The 21,598-nt window shown below is 40.7% G+C and overlaps 1 long non-coding RNA gene across 1 annotated transcript; it reads right to left on the bottom strand.

The window, feature by feature from the left end:
• Positions 1 to 1,158: 1,158 nt before the first annotated feature.
• On the bottom strand, positions 1,159 to 17,625 carry LOC115458350. Its single transcript, XR_003940042.1, has 3 exons — positions 17,555 to 17,625; positions 10,467 to 10,645; positions 1,159 to 1,619 (listed from the first exon to the last, which is right to left on the bottom strand). It is a non-coding gene; the product is annotated as an uncharacterized LOC115458350 (long non-coding RNA).
• Positions 17,626 to 21,598: the final 3,973 nt, after the last annotated feature.

Raw genomic sequence — 21,598 nt, 5'->3', positions numbered from 1 at the left:
GTCTGCAAGTCTGCAAGTCTGCAAGTCTGCAAGTCTGCAAGTCTGCAAGTCTGCAAGTCTGCAAGTCTGCAAGTCTGCAAGTCTGCAAGTCTGCAAGTCTGCAAGTCTGCAAGTCTGCAAGTCTGCAAGTCTGCAAGTCTGCAAGTCTGCAAGTCTGCAAGTCTGCAAGTCTGCAAGTCTGCAAGTCTGCAAGTCTGCAAGTCTGCAAGTCTGCAAGTCTGCAAGTCTGCAAGTCTGCAAGTCTGCAAGTCTGCAAGTCTGCAAGTCTGCAAGTCTGCAAGTCTGCAAGTCTGCAAGTCTGCAAGTCTGCAAGTCTGCAAGTCTGCAAGTCTGCAAGTCTGCAAGTCTGCAAGTCTGCAAGTCTGCAAGTCTGCAAGTCTGCAAGTCTGCAAGTCTGCAAGTCTGCAAGTCTGCAAGTCTGCAAGTCTGCAAGTCTGCAAGTCTGCAAGTCTGCAAGTCTGCAAGTCTGCAAGTCTGCAAGTCTGCAAGTCTGCAAGTCTGCAAGTCTGCAAGTCTGCAAGTCTGCAAGTCTGCAAGTCTGCAAGTCTGCAAGTCTGCAAGTCTGCAAGTCTGCAAGTCTGCAAGTCTGCAAGTCTGCAAGTCTGCAAGTCTGCAAGTCTGCAAGTCTGCAAGTCTGCAAGTCTGCAAGTCTGCAAGTCTGCAAGTCTGCAAGTCTGCAAGTCTGCAAGTCTGCAAGTCTGCAGACTGCAAGTCTGCAAGTCTGCAAGTCTGCAAGTCTGCAAGTCTGCAAGTCTGCAAGTCTGCAAGTCTGCAAGTCTGCAAGTCTGCAAGTCTGCAAGTCTGCAAGTCTGCAAGTCTGCAAGTCTGCAAGTCTGCAAGTCTGCAAGTCTGCAAGTCTGCAAGTCTGCAAGTCTGCAAGTCTGCAAGTCTGCAAGTCTGCAAGTCTGCAAGTCTGCAAGTCTGCAAGTCTGCAAGTCTGCAAGTCTGCAAGTCTGCAAGTCTGCAAGTCTGCAAGTCTGCAAGTCTGCATTGCAAGTCTGCAAGTCTGCAAGTCTGCAAGTCTGCAAGTCTGCAAGTCTGCAAGTCTGCAAGTCTGCAAGTCTGCAAGTCTGCAAGTCTGCAAGTCTGCAAGTCTGCAAGTCTGCAAGTCTGCAAGTCTGCAAGTCTGCAAGTCTGCTGCCGGTTCTGTACAAAAAAATTTCCACAAAAATAAAAAACCACAATTTTTTTCACCAGAAACATTTTATTAAACCAGAGAAATTTAAACAATATTTCTAACCATTTGAACTAGAAGGTGCAGGATAGAATAAAAACACTCCAGTCATTAAGAGAATGTACTTTATTGCTTTGTAAGTAACATCAATAACATCACAATAAAGAAAAAAAACTCCAGTAAGAGAAAAACACTTTATTGCTGTGAATTAGAATCACTCCTGTACATAACCCCATCAACAGCAGAGTATCAGAATAAAAACTCCAGTATGAGAAAAATATTTTTATTGCTTTGTGAATTAAAATCAGTTCTGTAAGTAACCCTGTCAACAATATCAAAGTATCAGAATAAATCAAACTTCCACTTAGCTTTTAAACAGGCCACCATTTCACCACAAAAACAAGGCTTCTTCACAAATGGAGCACTTGAATAAGATGCTGAGGGTCTAAAGAAACAAAAGTTAATTATAAAAGGTTTTAAAAACATAAGGCATCTTCAGTTGAACAGCTGTTTTAAATAACCTCCTCTAACATACTGCCATATCAATTTCAAGCATGCTGATTTTTGTAAAATGGACAAATCCACACACAAGGTGATGGATGGGCTGGGAGAACATAGAAGAAGTGGAAGGATAGTGGTCCAGGCTTAAAGTAGTAATCAAAAAAATCTCCATAACCCTTTGAGTAAAGAAAAAAAAAAAAAAAAATACAAAGGCTAAAAAGTCCACATTCATGAATACAGAAAACACACAAAAAGTCAACAGGAATCACAGATGAAACCAAAAGAAGCCAAGAGACAGCCACATATTTGACAAAAGAAAAGCACAACAAATGGCTAGAAATATACCCCAACAAAATTTGTTACCCCCCTCTTTATATTAGTGAACAGAATAAGACTAAAAACAGAGTTAAGATGCTACAAACCACTATGTGGATAACAAAAAAGCAACATTTGCTAAAATACTTTTGTTCTGTTTTCACTGAACAAAATCCTGCACAAGGACCATGACTGGCAAATGTAGATACGAAAATGCAGCAGGGATATAGCACCATTCACATAACAGAATGCATATCTAAAGGTCCTCAAAGCCACAGCACCAGACACAATCCACCTCACAGAGGCTCTGGCAGATCCTCAAAGATGACATTCCATGGGATTGGAGAAGAGCAGATGTGGTCCCTCTTCATAAAAAAAGTAGCTGGAAAACTACAAGCCAGTAAGCCTCACTTCAGTTATTGCAAAACTAATGGAATCCAATAACTTGCAAGATCCAACACAACATTGTTTTACGAAAGGGAAATCATGCCAAACTAATCTCACTGAATTCTTTGACTGCTGACCAGAGAATTGAGCTTCTAGATTTCAGCAAAAAAAACTTTTCACACTTCCCCACAGAAGGCATAAACTTGACCGGCAAAAGATAGGACCCAACACAGTGAACCGGATGACTGACAGACACCAGAGGGTGGCGGTTAATGGCATTTGCTCCACTGAAGGAAAGGTTGAGTAGTGGAGTGCCTCAGGGATCAGTGCTGGGGCCAATTGTGTTCAGTATATTTCTCAGCAACATTGCTGAAAGATTAGAAGGTACATTTCGCTTTCTTCCAGATGATTCCCAAGATTTGTAGACTTGATACCCCAGAGAGAGTGGAAAACATGGAAAAAGGATCTGCAGAACCTAGAAGATTTGTCTAAGGTTTGGCAATTAAAATTCAATGCGAAGAAATGCAAAGTGATGCGCTTAGGGAGTAGAAATCTACAGGAGACATGTGTTAGACAGCGAGGCTGATATGTACAAATGGGGAGAAGGGACCTTGGGGTGATAGCATCTGAGAATCTGAAGGTGACAGTGTGACAACGCAGTCAGCACAGCTAGGCTGTATAGAGAGCTATGACCGGCAGAAGAGAGGTGTTGTGTTCTTGCTAAGGATGTAAAAAGAATTGAAGCGGGTGCAAAGAAGCGCTACAAAAATGGTATGGGAACTTTGCTACGAGACATATACGAGGAGAGTTGCTGACCTGAACGTGTATACCCTGGAGGAAAGGAGGAACAGGGGTGATACGATACAGATGTGAAAAAAGTACTAATCCGCAAACAAACCCTTTCCGGAGCTGGGGAGGCGGTAGAACGAGAGGACATGAAATGAGGTTGAAGGGGGACAGACAAGAAAATCAGGAAGTTTTTCTTCACTGCAGGAAGCGGTGGAGATGAAAAAACATTAACAGATTTCTAAAATCAGTGGGATAAACCAAGGAATCCTGTTCAGAAAGCATAGATCCTCAGAAGCTTTGCAGAAATTGTGTGACAGCACCGGTGGTTGGGAGGCAGGGCTAGTACTGGACAAACTTCTACACTATGCCCTCAAAATGGCAGATATCAGGTATACATATAAACTATCACCTACGAGTTTCCTGTATTGCTTCAGTATTTGCAGCCTACTCACAGAATCAAAATACTACAGATTTTTAGATTCGTATTGGATAAATGAACCTCTTGAGTGTATAAGTCATTATTGTTACTGCATCACAATAATTAAGAAATACACACACTAATCGAGCACATTACTAAAGGAAGGCTATAGATATATACACACACACACACATCACTGGTCAGGAATTACATCATTCAGGCCCTTATCGCATCAGCTAGGAGGCCTCCAGATCACAAACAAGTCCATCCACAGAATGAGACCCAGAGTTCCACTGCAAGAAGCCCCCTTTTTAAGCTAAAACATATCCAGAAATGTGCATGGGGATGCAGTCACACTCTCGGTTCAAGAAAACAAACCACTGGCCAGGTGAATCATTTACTGAACCTCAAGAGTACCCGCCTCCCCCTTCTGCACAAGCTGGATTCAGGGACAAACATTGTTCTTGAGAACTTCCTTCCAGCCTGTTCTTTGAGATATACCAGGCAAGTAAAATACAGAAGAGTTTCAAATTTATTATTCGTCAAAAGCAATTCTTAATATTTTCCATCACATTGGGAGGCAGGGCTAGTGCTGGACAGACTTCTACAGTCTATGGCCAGAAAATGGCATACACGTCTACTATATTATACATAGAGTAAATACATTTTAGTTACATTTGCTTATGGTTTATTGAATACACTTGGAAAAGTGGTAGAGCCTACATTTGCTCTATGCACCACAATCCTATATTCTATAGCGCTACTGGACAGACATTAACAGGACAAACAAGAGACAAGAGAATATTAAGGTGAGTATGAAAAGCAGCATCAAAAAGGTGGGCTTTTAGCTTACATTTGAAGACAGCCAGAGATGAAGCTTGATGTACTGGCTCAGCAAGTCTATTCCACGCATATGCTGCAGCAAGATAAAAAGGAACAGAGTCTGGAGTTAGCGGTGGAGGAGAACGGTGCAGATAAGAGATTTACCCAGTGAACGGAGTTCCCGGGGAGGAATACCGAGGAATGCACTTCTAGGTCAATAAGAGGAGTTTGAACTGCATGCAAAAACGGATAGGAAGCCATGAAAGCGACTCGAGGAGAGCGTAATATTAGTCGTGCGGCAGATTTTTGAACAGATTGAAGAGGAGAGAGATGGCTAAGTGAGAGACCTGTGAGAAGTCTAAGCGACAAGTGATAAGGGTTCTGGTAGTGTGCTCGGAAAGGAAAGGCCAAATTTTGCTGATATTATAAAGAAACAGGTTTTAACAGTCTGTTGAATATGTGCAGAGAAGGAGGGAGGAGTCAAACATGACCCCAAGCTTAGAAGCTGATGAGACAGGAAGGATGAGTGTTATCCACAGAAATAGAGAATGGGGGGGAGGAGAACAGCTTGGTTTAGGGGGAAGATAAGCAGCTCAGTCTGTCGTGTTTTAGTTTCAGGTGGTGCTGAGACATCCAGGCTGATACTTTGGCCTGGGTTTCGGCTGAGATTTCTGGTGTGCAGAGGTAGATCTGGGAGTCGGCGGCGTAAAGATGTTTTAAACGCACCAGACATCAAAATCTTACTCCCCCTCCAAGCCCCCAAGTCAACAACCTTGGAATATAGCTCTATTCAACACTTACTCAGATCCCTCAACTCCAAGCAACCTTCAAGTGCAGCTTCCGTCACTTGCGACAACAACTATGTTGCCTCGTCTATGCCATCTATGTAAATGTTGCTATTGTAATGTAGCATATTATGCCATACTTTGTATGGTTTGAATATTTTCACAGCTGTAATTGTCTGTACACCGCCTTGAGTTAATTCCTTTAAAAAGACAGTCAATACATCCTAATAATCATAAAATTCTACATCTCACTGGCAGAGCAGCCCAAGTCTGTACTACAGTTTACCAGGTTGGCCACCAGGTGGCACTGCAGCCCTAGCAGTACTAAGTGGTTTTATTTATCTGTGTTCAGCATATTCATTGCACACGGTAGAAGGTGTCAACAAGGGCCTTCCGTACTTTTAATAAAATCATACCAAAGTGCCGCTTTGCAGCTCTAGGTGGTGGCTGGGGTTTATTTCTTTAAGTTTAATGCTTACATGCTCACGCCTTTGAAGTCCCCCATTACACCGATGTCATTTCTACCCTAGTCTGGCACTGTCCCGTTAGTTACCTTCCGCTACTAAGTCTCCAGCGATGACTATTATATTAGACATTTCTCATTTACCAAACCCAAGCAAAACAGATTTTTGAGTTGCCTAACACAAGTTGACAAATACCAGACTTCAAAATACATATTTGGAAAAGTATAAACTCCTAAAATCACAGGTTAAGAATCTTGAGATACCGCTAGACATCCCACAAATTCAAACAACTTCAAAAAAAATTGTCTATCACCTACAGCGGCTACAAAATCTCTCCATATACTGAAAAGACAAGGCTAACCACAGTGGTTTGTGCCACGATTGTACAGGGTGTTATGGTAGTTGTGATGCCACTGGCCAAAATAAAACAAATGTTTGTATCAGCTCCAATTCAGAAGGGTGCAAATGGCATTACCGCATCACACCCTTCCTGCAAAAGCTACAGGTACTTTGTGTCATTTAAGGCCCTCTGTGAAGAAACTATGCATTTTTAAGCCTGTAAAAATAGAGTTGGATGTTTTCCTGTCTCAAATGTATTTCTATTTCACTAGCAGTCTTGGTGTTTCTTTGCTGTAAAGCTGTTAACACAAGCAGGAGGCAGTATACTTTTAAATCTTGCCAACTGGGCTCTGTTACAGCACTGGTTCCCAAACCTCATCTTGAAGGCACCGCCACCTTCTCAAGTTCAGGATATGCAGCATAGTGAATATTCATGGCAGATTTGCAGACAGTGGAGGCAATGGCATGCAACTCTCTCATGAATATCCTACAGTCCTGACTGGCTGGGGTGCCACATTTAGGGAACCACTGCTTTTGCTCTGGAATTTCCTCCCAGAGGGGCTGTAACTCCAGACTACCTCTACTTAAAGCCTGGCTCTTCTCCATAGGATGACCGACTATACACATTCTGCACACACTAACTTAGACCAGTTCCTTATATCTTGATTAACTGTACGAAGAACTTGCTTTAAGTTTAGCCACCCTTTTATTATTTGTCCTGACTCTGTACTATACATCTAGTCCCTATATCTGCATTTGCCCCCTCAGCTATATGGTAAGTTATATTGTAGAAAAGCATTAGCATTGTTCAAATTCAGTGCTATTAAATGTGAACATTTTTGATCCCGTTTCATCATAGTGCTATTAGCTCTCATTTTATACCTTGGGTGTTTTTTTTATAAAGGTCAATTTAAAAAAATAACCCCAAACAGCAACAAAAACACTGGTCTGCAACTACTCATACCCATTAAGTCTGACTTACCAGCCCTGAATAAACTGACCTATTGTTTGTAATATATAATTTATTCTTAAAATCAAGCATGGTACTGGAAGATTAGAGGGTGGTCAACTTAAACACCAATTTTAATATTTCAGAGGTGATCCAGGAAATTATAGACCAATGAGCCTCACGTCGGTGCCGGCCAAAATGGTAGAAACTATTAACTAAATTAGAGCATAGTCAAAAGCATGGATTGAGACAAAGTCAACATGGATTTAGTGACGAGAAATCTACTACATTTCTTTGAAGGAGTGAACAAACGGGAGCCGGTCGATATTGTGTATCTGGATTTTCAGAAGGTGTTTGACAAAGTACCTCGTGAAAGACTCCAGAGCAAATTGGAGAGTCATGGGATAGGAGGTAGTGTTCTATTGTGGATTAAAAACTGGTTCAAAAGATTGTTTTAGAAAAACAGCGTAGGGTTAAATGGTCAGTATTCTCAATGGAGAAGGGTAGTTAGTGGGGTTCCCCAGGGGTCTGTGCTGGGACTGCTGCTTTTTTAACATTTATAAATTACCTAGAGATGGGAGTAACTAGTGAGGTAATTAAATTTGTTGATGACACAAAGTTATTCAAAGTTGTGCAGCTACCTCCACAACTCCAGCTTCCATCCTTCACGTACAAAAATCCATTATTTACAGCCAAGCCACAAGATACCACCGTATCTGCTCCGACCCAGACAGCTTGAAACCCCGACTGCATCCTTCAAACAGAAAGGCTACAACCCCAAAATAATCTCCAAGAATATTGCCTCCTCCCTTAAAAAAACCCAGGGAAAATATCTGCTACAGTACAAAGAAAAAAAGCCACAGACAGAATCCCCCTTGTAGTAACATACACCCCAGAGCTGGAGAAACTGAGGAAAATCATAAGACACCTACAGCCTCTACTCTAGAAAGATGAATTACTGAAAGATATTCCCATCCCCACCGGTGCCGGCCTTCCGACAAGCCACCCAACACAGACTGAAAAGGAAGAGAGGCACATTTCCCTGCAATACATCCAGCTGCAAGCTATGCCAAAACATTTCATAGGACCCCACAGTCATTCACAAAGGAAAAATATTCTACATAAAGGAATCTTTCATATGCGGTATCTATCAAGTGTAAAAAATGTAACTAAGGATGCTATATTGGAGAAACAGGCCAGATGCTTAAGACAAGATTCAATCTGCACAGACACCACATGAAGATAGCCGGTGCCAGTCAGGTTCCCACCACTGTACAAGACCAGGACACTGCACCGGTGATTTCATAGTAAGAATCCTGAAAGGTAACTTTAAGATACAGGAACACAACACCTTTGAAGTCAGAATGATTGAATATTTTGACACCTGACAGACAGGACTTACAAAGATCTGGGTTTCCTAGCCCATTATAAACCCAAAAATTGTATTTCTCTGTTTATCACCCTCCTGTTAGAATATCAATGCAATGCTTTGATGTCCCCATGCACCCCCACCCTCCCACTCTGTCAAAGTAATGCTTTGATGTTTCTCATATATACACTACCTACCACATTTGCTTATTTCCGATCTGATGAAGGGCAACCTTCAAAAGCTAATCAAGAAATGTATTAAGTTGTGTCCAATAAAGGTCTTTTTCTTTTGTTTGATTCTATTGATAACCATACTAGGGTACTAAGGACAGTCTGCTATAGTATGCTCTGAAACTGGATTGCAATTTGTGTAGTAGGGAAAACTCTTATAATTGTGCCTTTATCCAAGGCAGGTAACGATAGTCACACATAAAACAAAACATCGCTGAACATTTGATTATGAAACATGATCTGGCCAGAAAAGCCCATGACAAAGAAAACCTCCAGAGACCACAGAAAGAAATAGAAAATCAGTTTAAGTCTTCTTGTACCCAAATAGGCTTTTGTGAGCAGGTGTTTTTAGCAACCACTTGAATATCTGTGAAAGGTAGTCCAAAGTTTGTGCTGCTATCGCCCCTCTCAAAGGAACGGAGGCTACTGGTCTGTAGTTGTGTTACATTAGTTATGGTAATAGAGTTGTTTTGTTGGTATTAGGATAATAGAACCTTTATCAGAGAAAGTACCGTTGAATAGTAGGAAGGAGATAAGCTGCTGAAGCAGATTCCTAGTATGTATTGTGAGGTTGAGTATTTTAGGAGGTAATGTTTTTACTGTGTTGTGGGTTGGTAGTTCTGTTAGTTAAAATCAGCCATCAAGGTATGAAAGTCACACACACAGCCACTATTTTGTGTTTGAGAAAAGGATAAACTTTTTATCAGATTGAGTTTACTGGTATTAAGGCAACCACCACCATTAATGTATTGAGTTTTGGCAATTTTTCTCTCATTTTATATGGTTTGATTGCATAGTAGATGGCAGAAATAGACCCTTTTGTTTCCAGTTTTCTACATTTCCAAGGTTCGTTTGGATATAGATTTGAGGAGAGCTATATTTAACACATTTTTGCATAGGTCATCCTATTTAATCATGAAGTTATTGTCAACATCTTCAAAAATCTTTTTTTCTCCTCTAGTAAAGACCAAACGTTGTGGTATTTGTTTTTCCCTCTAATTTTGTGAGGCTTTGTAGTACTTTTAGTTTGGTACTGTTTTGGGATCTTGCCAGGTACTTGTGATCTGGATTGGCCACTGTTGGAAACAGGATGCTGGGCTTGATGGACCTTTGGTCTGTTCCAGTTTGGCAATACTTATAGCACACTCAAGTTTACTGTGATCTGAGAAGTATGGTTACTCTTAGAAAGTTGTTTGCAAATTTATAGGCTACTAGATCAAGTAAGAGTGCTTGTCTGAGTTGCCAGTAAGTCTAGCTATTCTCCAGTTGTGTTTATTGTAGATATGGCATTAACATATCCAATTGGGACTGGTGTAAGTGAGTGAATTAGGAGTTAGAAGTGTGGTATTTAACATTTATAAAATGTTTTCTTGTGGAGGAGAAAGGGTAATGTTTTATTTTTGAGTAGGGTGCATAAAACCAACCTGTTTAATAAGGCATATCACAATGATCCACCCTAAGGATCAGACAATGAAACATACCAGAACCAGACAAAACCAAACTTTATTGGACTGCTTCATGTACTTATCACATTAGCACTTATTTTTATTCTGTGAATGATCTCTATACTTGATTGCTTCATTTACTCTGTCACCTTTGACCTTTAATACAATACCGCTTTGTATTTTCATTCCAGTAATGGCGATTGCCACTATGGAACAATGTAAGCCACATTGAGCCTGCAAATAGGTGGGAAAATGTGGGATACAAGTGCAACAAATAAATACAAATACATGATTCAGTTGATTACAATAAGGTTTCCTGCTTTAGTTTTAAATCTGTTAGAAATAATGACTTGGATATTAAAGTAGGTTTCTGAAGAGATAGAGGAAGAACCAGTTAAAATGCAACAGAATAGTAATACATAACCAATCAACTGAATAGCTGGAAGAACATACAGAGACAGATAGTGAACTAGACTTACTGCATATGATGAATTTAAGGCAGATATTTGATAAAGATGTCTCCGATGCAGTGTGTTCTGCTGCTCCTTTGGCAAGATGCCTTTTAGCCTGCTATTGCTGGTAGACGACACCTTGGTATGTTAAGGTAAGGTACACCGCCGAGTGTCCATTTGCAGGGTTCTGAGTTACTACACAGTATCTGGCAGTGGAGATGAACAGAAGAACAAAGTCAGCCACAGACCACAGCTCTACCAGTTCTGGGCCTCACATAGCATCAGCATGCAAGGGAGAGGCAGCTACACAGCTTGTTCTGTTTGGCCCTCAGAACCTGTTGCCGCTGAGGAAGAAGGCCAAATTAGTGTCTGCCACAAGGGTTAGAGTGCATCAGGAGAAGGAAGGGGAGACAGGAGAGATGGAGTAAGAAAGAAAAAAAATAAAGATAGGAAGATGGGAGAAAGTGTGTATGCAACAGTGTGACAGAATGGAAGAGTACGGTGAGGCGAGAGGGAAACCAGAAGAAATGAGGCCAGTATAAGCTACAACTAATCAATGCTCAGAGGCCAGGGAGAAAGTTCTAACTCAGCAGCTAGTCTGCATTCCCCCCCCCTATTCCTACCCTCCTCACAAACCAAAGTTTTCAAACTACACCTACACTCAGCTGCAACACTTACCTTTTGAGCTGTGAAGTGTTTTGTTTTTTTTTTTACATTTAATACATAGTTTGCTGTTTAGGAAATTCAATTTATTTTTTGATCTATAAATCTACACATTGGCGCAAGCTTTACTATGCCAAGTCAGAGAAAAAAAAAACCTCAAGTACCCAAAAATAGTCTTAGAGAATCACAGAAAAAAAAACAAAAGTTACAATACCCACACAGCTTTAAGATGCTTAATCAGAGAAGAACCCCCCAGTACCCCAAAATACTCTCCTTCACAGAAAAAAAAAAATTTACAAATACCCACACAGCTTTAAGATGCCAAATCAGAAGAAAAATACCCCAAGTACCCCAAAATATTCTCCTTCACAACTACATTATACCCACACAGCTTTAAGATGCCAAATCAGAGAAGAACCCCCCAGTACCCCAAAATATTCTCCTTCACAACTACATTATACCCACACAGCTTTAAGATGCCAAATCAGAGAAGAACCCCCCAGTACCCCAAAATACTCTCCCCTTCACAGGAAAAAAAAAAAAAAAAAAAAAAAACTTTACAAATACCCACACAGCTTTAAGATGCCAAATCAGAAGAAAAAACCCCCAAGTACCCCAAAATACTTTATTCTTAGAGCTCCTTCACAGAAAATAAGTTACAAAAACACAAATACATTATACCCACACACCTTTAACATGCCAAATCAAAGAGAAGAACCCCCCCCCCCCCCAAGTACTCTCCTTCACGAAAACAAAATACATAATACCCACACACCTTTAAGATACCAAATCAGAGAAGACCCCCCAGTACCACACAATACTTTCTCCTTCACAAAAACACAAATACATTATACCCACACACCTTTAAGATACCAAATCAGAGAAGACCCCCCAGTACCACACAATACTTTCTCCTTCACAAAAAACACAAATACATTATACCCACACACCTTTAAGATACCAAATCAGAGAAGACCCCCCAGTACCACACAATACTTTCTCCTTCACAAAAAACACAAATACATTATACCCACACACCTTTAAGATACCAAATCAGAGAAGACCCCCCAGTACCACACAATACTTTCTCCTTCACAAAAACACAAATACATTATACCCACACACCTTTAAGATGCCAAATCAAACAGAAGAAACCCCCCAAGTACCCCAAAATACTCCCCTTCACAGAAAAAATACATTATACCCGCACAGCTTTAAGATACCAAATCAGAGAAGAAACCCCCCCAGTACCCCAAAATACTCCTTCACAGAAAAACAATTATACCCACACAGCTTTAAGATGCCAAATCAGAGAAGACCCCCCAGTACCCCAAAATACTCTCCTTCACAGAAAAACAATTATACCCACAGCTTTAAGATGCCAAATCAGAGAAGACCCCCCAGTACCCCAAAATACTCTCCTTCACAGAAAAACAATTATACCCACAGCTTTAAGATGCCAAATCAGAGAAGAACCCCCCCCCAAGTACCCCAAAATACTCTCCTTCACAAAAACAAATACATCATACCCGCACAGCTTTAAGATACCAAATCAGAGAAGACCCCCCAGTACCCCAAAATACTTTCTCCTTCACAGAAAAAAAAAAACCCACACAGCTTTAAGATGCCAAATCAGAAGAAATAACCCCCCCAAGTACCCCAAAATACTTTCTCCTTCACAAAAACACAATTATACCCACACAGCTTTAAGATACCAAATCAGAGAATAACCCCCCAGTACCCCAAAACACTTTAGAGCTCCTTTACAGAAAATAAAAATTTGCAAAAACACAAATACATTATACCCACACAGCTTTAAGATGCCAAATCAGAGAAAACCTCCCCCAAGTACCCCAAAATACTTTATTCTTAGAGCTCCTTCACAGAAAATAAGTTACAAAAACACAAATACATTATACCCACACACCTTTAACATGCCAAATCAAAGAGAAGAACCCCCCCCCCCCAAGTACCCCAAAATACTCTCCCCTTCACAGAATACATTATACCCACACAGCTTTAAGATGCCAAATCAGAGAAGAACCCCCCAGTACCCCAAAATACTCCTCCATAGAAAAAAAAAAAAAAAAAAAAAACTTTACAAATACCCACACAGCTTTAAGATGCCAAATCAGAAGAAAAAACCCCAAGTACCCCAAAATACTTTCTCCTTCACAAAAACACAATTATACCCACACACCTTTAACATGCCAAATCAAAGAGAAGAACCCCCCCCCCCCAAGTACCCCAAAATACTCTCCCCTTCACAGAAAAAAATACATTATACCCACACAGCTTTAAGATGCCAAATCAGAGAAGAACCCCCCCAGTACCCCAAAATACTCTCCTTCACGAAAACAAATACATAATACCCGCACACCTTTAAGATACCAAATCAGAGAAGACCCCCCAGTACCACACAATACTTTCTCCTTCACAAAAACACAAATACATTATACCCGCACACCTTTAAGATACCAAATCAGAGAAGACCCCCCAGTACCACACAATACTTTCTCCTTCACAAAAACACAAATACATTATACCCACACACCTTTAAGATGCCAAATCAAACAGAAGAAACCCCCCAAGTACCCCAAAATACTCCCCTTCACAGAAAAAATACATTATACCCACACACCTTTAAGATGCCAAATCAAAAAGAAACCCCCCAAGTACCCCAAAATACTCCCCTTCACAGAAAAAATACATTATACCCACACACCTTTAAGATGCCAAATCAAACAGAAGAAACCCCCCAAGTACCCCAAAATACTCTCCCCTTCACAGAAAAAATACATTATACCCACACACCTTTAAGATGCCAAATCAAACAGAAGAAACCCCCCAAGTACCCCAAAATACTCTCCCCTTCACAGAAAAAATACATTATACCCGCACAGCTTTAAGATACCAAATCAGAGAAGACCCCCCAGTACCCCAAAATACTCTCCTTCACAAAAACAAATACATCATACCCGCACAGCTTTAAGATACCAAATCAGAGAAGACCCCCCAGTACCCCAAATACTTTCTCCTTCACAGAACAAATACATTATACCCACACACCTTTAAGATGCCAAATCAAAGAGAATAACCCCCCCCAGTACCCCAAAATACTTTTAGACCTTTACAGAAAATAAAAATTTACAAAAAAACAAATACATTATACCCACACACCTTTAAGATGCCAAATCAGAGAACCCCCCCCCCCCCAAGTACCTGAAAATACTCCTTCACAGAAAAAAAAACTAAATTTACAAATCCCCACACAGCTTTAAGATGCCAAATCAGAGAAGAAAACCTCCCCCCCCCAGTACCCCAAAATACTTTTAGACCTTTACAGAAAATAAAAATTTACAAAAAAACACAAATACATTATACCCACACACCTTTAAGATGCCAAATCAAACAGAAGAAACCCCCCCCAAGTACCCCAAAATACTCTCCCCTTCACAGAAAAAATACATTATACCCGCACAGCTTTAAGATGCCAAATCAGAGAAGACCCCCCAGTACCCCAAAATACTCTCCTTCACAGAAAAGGAAACACATTATACCCACACTGCTTTAAGATGCCAAATCAGAGAAGAACCCCCCCCCCCCAAGTACCCCAAAATACTCTCCTTCACAAAAATACATCATACCCGCACAGCTTTAAGATACCAAATCAGAGAAGACCCCCAGTACCACACAGCTTTAAGATACCAAATCAGAGAAGACCCCCCAGTACCCCAAAATACTCTCCTTCACAGAACAAATACATTATACCCACACACCTTTAAGATGCCAAATCAAAGAGAATAACCCCCCCCCAGTACCCCAATATACTTTTAGACCTTTACAGAAAATAAAAATTTACAAAAAAAATACATTATACCCACACACCTTTAAGATGCCAAATCAGAGAACCCCCCCCCCCCCCAAGTACCTGAAAATACTCCTTCACAGAAAAACAAAATTTACAAATCCCCACACAGCTTTAAGATGCCAAATCAGAGAAGAAAACCTCCCCCCCCCCCAAGTACTTTCTCCTTTCACAAAAACAAATACATTATACCCACACAGCTTTAAGATACCAAATCAGAGAACCCCCCCAGTACCCCAAAACACTTTTAGAGCTCCTTTACAGAAAATAAAAATTTACAAAAACAATTATACCCACACACCTTTAAGATGCCGAATCAGAGACCCCCCCCCCCCCAGTACCCGAAAATACTTTATTCTCTTAAAATCATGTAGTTTTAACACAAGACATCACTACTACCACAGGTATAAGCACTGACTTACACTAAACCCCCCCCCCCCCCCCCACACACACACTTTCAATTAGTGTGCAAACAACCATCGTGAAACAGATTGTTCCAGACCTCCAGAACGAGAGAAAAGCTGCCGTTTTAAATGACAGCACACGCAAGACAAACAATCCTCTACAGAAAACAAGTGACAAAAAGGTTCCAGATTAAAAGGGTGTGTTTACTACCAATAAAATTCTGCACCCTTTGATTTGTATACCATTTTAATATCTTACTATACAGGTGCTCTGAGACTGCAGCACTATGTAAATCAGCCCCTTTACTACTTCCAGTGCCCTACTGGTTAAATAGGAGCAGCTCTGGATCCCATAACACAGTGAAACACTACAGATTAAACGAAAGACACTGTCCATTCAGTTCTTTTCTACAGGAAACAGCCCATCTGCAGAGATTGATTGCTGACACCAAAGGAATCTTGCACCTGTGAAGTTTCTTCTCTTATTCCAAAGCAGAATCGCTCTAGTGCATATCCAGATTGTACAATATCCTTATTGAATATGCATAAGAACGTTTTACAAGCCAGACATCTCATGCATACTCTTTAATAACCCTCTGATAACAGTTCTAAAATTCACCAAATGCTTTCAAAGTATAGTAATTTATTAATATTTATTTATCTCTACATCAAAGTGCATAGCCCTAGTTACCCTGCAATCATTCACTCTAGCAAACAACATCACATTTACATGCCTAATGACCTAAACTAACCTCTACCAGACTCTGCATTTACTAATTAACGCTTAGAAGGAGTGAAGAGGCTGTGGAGAATAAGTTTGAATTTACAGGACTTGGGAACCTTTTTCTGGTGGAGACACATTTACAACACTTTCTTTCAGGGACTGCAGAGACCTTTATAACAGACTGTTTTCAGTGACCTTTATAGGTCTGCATGAACTGGTAAAGAGGTGTTAAAGTGGACTGCCTTGAGGCAGAGCTTAGATATGTAAGCTTAAGCATTAATTAGTAAATGCAGAGTCTGGTAGAGGTTAGTTTAGGTCATTAGGCATGTAAATGTGATGTTGTATACTGGCACAGAGTGAATGATTGCAGGGTAACTAGGGCTATGCACTTTGATGTACAGATAAATAAATATTAATAAATTACTATACTTTGAAAGCATTTGGTGAATTTTAGAACTGTTATCAGGATTATTAATTGATAACAGGATATCAAGTGACACTCCAGATTGTGGATGCATACTCTTTAGGGATATCCTGAAAACCTGGCCTGCTTGCAACCCTTAAGGGCTGAACTTGGGCAAGGCTGCTCCAGGACCTACAGCAGAGGGCCTTGAGCATTTCCATAATGAATATGTATGGAACATATTTGAATGCAATGAAGTAGTGAATACAAAGATCTCACACATTAGTGTGGACATCCTGAAGACTAGATTGTGGAACCAAAAGAGTGGATTTGAGGACCCCTGGCCTACACTTTGAGCTTTAGAACATGTAGGGTTACCATATGGCTCCAGAAAAAGGAGGACGGATTGAGCCAGCCGGGTTTTACTTCCATTGAAAACAATGGAAGTAAAACCCGGCTGGGTCAATTACTTCCACTGAAAGCAATGGAAGTAAAACCCGGCTGGCTCAATCCGTCCTTTCTGGAGCCATATGGTAACCCTAAGAACATGGGAGGTTTTCCCCCCTTCCACCTCTCAGCCAATTGAACTCCTACTGCCATCTTATAAGTGGATTTGTTTCTAAACTCAAACTGTTCACACAAAAGAGACAAAACATGCAAGCAGACCAAGACTACCAAGGTCTACTCAAACTTCATCTTTTCACTCCTTCCCAAGGGTGCTTCCCAAGGCTCCAGCTTAAGCCAGTGGTTTCTACAGCAACAGAGGCCTACTAGTCTTTTTCATGAATATTCATTGTGGATACCCTGAAAAACTATCTAGGGTACCTCCAAGACCAGCTTTAGGAACTACTGGCTTAAAATGTGTCCCCCACCTCAGCACAAAGCACATCTCCCAGGCTACTGGAATTTTCATTTAGATTCCTCAAAGACCAACTCTATAATATAAACAGGATTAAACAAAAAGCTCCCTCTACCCAACTACTTAAGCACTATTGTCTTTAAACCCCAAAAGAAATATTTCTAGAAAACCAGATTATCAAACAAAACTCTTACCTTGTGCTGTCTTCCTCCTCATCTTCTCCGAAGCCTCTGTTGTAACTGGTGTTCTAGAGCTTTCAGGGTGGAGCTGAATTCTACCTTCATCCTTGCAAGGCCCTCTAAATATAGGGCTTGCCTGATGAGGGCTCAATTTCAGCCCCACCCTTCTCCTCCCCTCACCTGTACCTGCTTCCTGAATCAGCATCATGTGACCTGCCTTGCTTGACCCCTCCCCCAAGGATCAAACTTACTTGAAAAGCAGAACAGAACTGCAGTGGTCTTCTCTTACTCTCTCTTTTAGATCTGGGGGCTAGTCCTTATCTTTTCTGAGCTCCAACCTCACTACGGGAGTTACACTTTTATCCCTGCCAGCTCTAGTATTACCTGTGGCCGAATACCTCAAGCCTGCAGTTCAACTCTGAGCTGAGAGACAAACTAACCTTGCCTCCGAAGTTCTAGACCGTGGAAGGGAAAGAAAACTAAAGGATTTTAAGACCCAGTAACCAGACAGATGGTAAGTACAAGTTACTAGTTGTTTATTTAAACCCAATTTGGGCTATGGCAAAAATGATGTTCTTAACACATTAGGTTCTTTTGTAACATAAAAATACATTTATACATAAACTAACAGCATAATTTTGTCTTTACAGGTGCAGCAGTAGAACAACAACAACAACAGTGAAACCAACAGACAAGTATTAACCAAAGTATCTTATCTGTTCTCTCTCAATCTATAAATTTCCTTTATATTGTGTGTCTCAAGAATCATGACTTTAAATTTAAAAAGAGGCATATTTTCAAAGCACTTAGCCTTCCAAAGGTTTCTATGGAACTTTGGAAGGCTAAGTGCTTTGAAAATATGCCTATCTTTTAGGTGGGAACACCCAGATTCAGTCTCTACAACAGGTAAATCAGATTAAATTGTGACCTTTCAGTGTCCTTTTGCATAAGAGTGAAGACTTATCTTTGGTCCTTCTTGGAGCTTCTTGGTTCTTCCCCCTGGTATGTTGGAGCTCGGGTTCTTCTCTTTCAGTACAGGAACCTACTGCCTCACCCTTTAAACTAAATCAATAAATAAAAAAAAAAAAACCTTCCTTCCTGACTAACAGCAGGAACAGCACTAGCTGGGATTCAGGGATAACTGTGGCTTGCTAACTAACAAAATACATAAATAATAATTGTATAACCTTAAATAGTTTCTCTGTTCTTGTACTGAGTTCCCTAACTAAGGAAGGGCACTGTTCATTGGCTCTTGCAGTCACTCAGCATATTTGTCCCTCCAAATTAATGCAATCTTCCACTCTAGTGCACCAGCATGTGAACACACATACTGCAAGCCCAACCTTAAGCTTGAAGACCAGTTTTCCTAGTGGATTAACTGGGATTAATCCACTTGCATAAACCTGGCTTACACAACCTTGCAAAGGGTCTCTCCACCACAGTCTTAACTGTAAAACTTTTAAACAGCACACAAACAAAAAAACAGTTTAGTTCTTTCTTTCTCTTGTTCAAATCCAACACCTTTCACCTTCAGCACACTTCACCTGCATTCAGTGTTTCAGTACTAAACACGGGCAGAGAAATTCCCTTTCAGATGCTTAAAACAGGACCCATCTTTTCTCTTCAGTGTCTTCAGCCCCTCCTGCACTTCCTGGCAAGCTATTGCCAAGCGACACTGGGTCTCTGAGTCACTTGCTAGCCAATAAGGTGTCAGAACACAGGGTGTTTTCCTCGTGGACACTAACATTTTTTCTAAATCTCCATTTTGGAAAATAACTTTCCATAGGAAATAATAAAAAAAAAAGCTATACTTTCAGACAAAACCCCATAACATTTCTATACAATCAGATCAAAACATCCCACAATCATTGGTGCCATCAACCACACACAGTGTGCACCTTTCACATGTTTAAACATACATCTAAATACGTTTACAGACTTTTATCCAACACTCAGAGCATTGGGGCAAGCCGCAGACAGCGCAGCTCCATGCAGGAAGTCCAGAACTGCTTCTGGAGCCACAGCACTGACCACCAACAATCTCTGGGAGCCCAGGTAAAATAAATAAATAAATAAATATAACCCAGTGGGTTACATAGTTCTCATGGTTTTCTGATGAATTAAAACTACATCTGAGAAGCCACTTGTTGTTGGTTTTTTTTTTTTGCTCCTGTTGACATAGGTGATTATATTCTCCCTAAGCACAGCTTTCACTGTATCCCAGGTAGGTTGATTTATGTCTACCTTATACAGTAGTCCAAACATTTCTGCATCAAATATTCACAGAAAGCCAGTGTTGTATAGTAACTAAGGACATAGAACTACTTTCTGGTTACTTTTATTTGTAAAGACATTGCAGTTAAAAGGTAAAGCCTGAGGGAGATGTAAATGACGATTCCTCAGTAAACCAAATGAAACAGCAAAACTTCCAGCAGGATTTTGCTGCTGCAACAGTGGAGGAGAGGAGCGGCCTAATGGTTAGTGTAGCAGGTTGTGGAACTGGGTTCAATTCCCACCACCACCTCATGGTCGACAGTAGGTTCGGATCCTGAAGTTCAATTCCCTGCACAGCTCTGTGTAAACTTAACCCTCCATTGCCCCAGGTACAACAGTAAGTAGTACCATGTGTACTATTTAGATTGTGAGCCCACTAGGGACAAACCCAGTACCTGCAAAATGAAATTGTAAACTGATTAGGTCTAAGTGGTTTATAAATACTTGAATGAATGAACCTCATCTTAAATTTTGCTGTTCAGTGAGTACGGCCTATGAGAACAGTGCAGTTGCCTATATTTTGTTGAATTGGTTACTGGTCTCCAGCCAAACACAACAGTGATGAATTTCAGGGGCGTAGCCAGACAGCAGATTTTGGGTGGGCCTAGTCAAGAAGCGGGTGGGCACCAAGTGTTCTCTACCCCCCCCAATGCGATGAGGCCAGTATCAGCAGCTTAGGAAGCTTAGACTGTTGAAGTGGAAATCAGTGTTTTCAGCACCATCAGGGGGAGGTCTATGGAATATTCCTGCCCCATCCTTGACCATCTTTAAATCTAGCTTGAAAGCCCACCTCTTTAACATTGCTTTTCACTTGTAACCACTCCCCCACATTAATTGATTTCTTTATTTTTGTCTATTAGATTGTAAGCTCTTTGAGCAGGAACTGTCTTTCTTCTATGTTTGTGAAGTGCTGCGTACGCTTTGTAGCGCTATAGAAATGCTAAATAGTTAGTAGTAGGTCTTCAGCTGACAAAGCTTGGGATCCCCACTAGCTAGCACTAAATATGTGATGCTGTTGGGTGGGCCTGAGCCCTAACTGGATGGGCCCCGGCCCACCTGTGGCTACGCCACTGGGTTAGCTGACGTTGAAATGAAGCTAATAGCAATTCCTGGCAAACAGACTGCTCATTATCCCATAGGAAATTTTACATTGGGGTGACTGTTCACTGGATTGATAGAGTCTTTAGAGAGAAAGTTTGCTTCCCTGGCCTTAATGCTGAAAAGTTTCCGCATCTTTGATCTTCTTGCATCAGTTCTTCAAGATCAGAAGAAAAATTATTAGAACACAATGATTTCAACTTTATGAAAGCCTTCTCTGTAACTGGCCACATAAAGATGAAAGTGATGAATTAGGAAAAGGAGGCGTTAAGGGTTGCAGACTGGATGGGCCATTTGGATTTTATCTGCCGTCATATTTCTCTGTTTCTAATGCCGGTGATAAAATACTCTTTACTATATAGAAGTCGAGTGTTTTTACACATTCCCTTAATCATTAGCTGCAGACCCAGTCAGAAGACATCAGTAATATTACAACCTGTGTGGGCTCTCAAGAAAAGGTACAAAATCATTAATAACGCATACCTGAGAGCCCGCTGTGCTTTTTGTCTGGGTTGCTTTGTTGTGTACTTTGACCCTGTGCATTGTACGCCGGGAGAAAAACATTAACAATAATTGCATTCATTGTAGGTGAGGTACTTTTATTTTGTAATGAAAAAGTATTATATTGAGCAATAACTTTTTTTTTTTTTTACTTTCACTTAAGTAATTTTTTTAATGTGTTTTTCC

Source organism: Microcaecilia unicolor, chromosome 14 (assembly GCF_901765095.1).
Source record: "Microcaecilia unicolor chromosome 14, aMicUni1.1, whole genome shotgun sequence".
In the NCBI taxonomy this organism is placed as follows: domain Eukaryota; kingdom Metazoa; phylum Chordata; class Amphibia; order Gymnophiona; family Siphonopidae; genus Microcaecilia; species Microcaecilia unicolor.
Note: the sequence above shows the minus strand (reverse complement) of the source record. Positions and strands in the feature narration are given on the sequence as shown.